The following is a 1,383-nucleotide window of genomic DNA, read 5'->3' on the forward strand; positions in this document are numbered from 1 at the left end:
GAACTGCATGAAAAACCTGGGTGATGTTCTAGCCGACAGTTTGACGGATATTCGTACGTTCTTGACCGCTGATACATTGCAGATAAAGCGCACTCGCTGGTCATAGCGAAAAGGAAACGAAACACCTTTAGATATTCCTATGGTTTACTGACGCACAATTAACAGTAATTAGCCTCATCAGGGATAGGAACTGCATGGAGAACCTGGGTGATGTTCTAGCCGACAGTTTGACGGATATTCGTACGTTCTTGACCGCTGATACATTGCAGATAAAGCGCACTCGCTGGTCATAGCGAAAAGGAAACGAAACACCCTTAGAGGTTCCTATGGTTTACTGACGCACAATTAACAGTAATTAGCCTCATCAAGGATAGGAACTGCATGAAAAACCTGGGTGATGTTCTAGCCGACAGTTTGACGGATATTCGTACGTTCTTGACCGCTGATACATTGCAGATAAAGCGCACTCGCTGGTCATAGCGAAAAGGAAACGAAACACCTTTAGATGTTCCTATGGTTTACTGACGCACAATTAACAGTAATTAGCCTCATCAAGGATAGGAACTGCATGAAAAACCTGGGTGATGTTCTAGCCGACAGTTTGACGGATATTCGTACGTTCTTGACCGCTGATACATTGCAGATAAAGCGCACTCGCTGGTCATAGCGAAAAGGAAACGAAACACCCTTAGAGGTTCCTATGGTTTACTGACGCACAATTAACAGTAATTAGCCTCATCAAGGATAGGAACTGCATGAAAAACCTGGGTGATGTTCTAGCCGACAGTTTGACGGATATTCGTACGTTCTTGACCGCTGATACATTGCAGATAAAGCGCACTCGCTGGTCATAGCGAAAAGGAAACGAAACACCCTTAGAGGTTCCTATGGTTTACTGACGCACAATTAACAGTAATTAGCCTCATCAAGGATAGGAACTGCATGAAAAACCTGGGTGATGTTCTAGCCGACAGTTTGACGGATATTCGTACGTTCTTGACCGCTGATACATTGCAGATAAAGCGCACTCGCTGGTCATAGCGAAAAGGAAACGAAACACCTTTAGATGTTCCTATGGTTTACTGACGCACAATTAACAGTAATTAGCCTCATCAAGGATAGGAACTGCATGAAAAACCTGGGTGATGTTCTAGCCGACAGTTTGACGGATATTCGTACGTTCTTGACCGCTGATACATTGCAGATAAAGCGCACTCGCTGGTCATAGCGAAAAGGAAACGAAACACCTTTAGATGTTCCTATGGTTTACTGACGCACAATTAACAGTAATTAGCCTCATCAAGGATAGGAACTGCATGAAAAACCTGGGTGATGTTCTAGCCGACAGTTTGACGGATATTCGTACGTTCTTGACCGCTGATA

The sequence above is a fragment of the Amblyomma maculatum genome, chromosome 11, assembly GCF_055883805.1.
Source record: "Amblyomma maculatum isolate TAMU_Amacu chromosome 11, ASM5588380v1, whole genome shotgun sequence".
NCBI lineage: Eukaryota > Metazoa > Arthropoda > Arachnida > Ixodida > Ixodidae > Amblyomma > Amblyomma maculatum.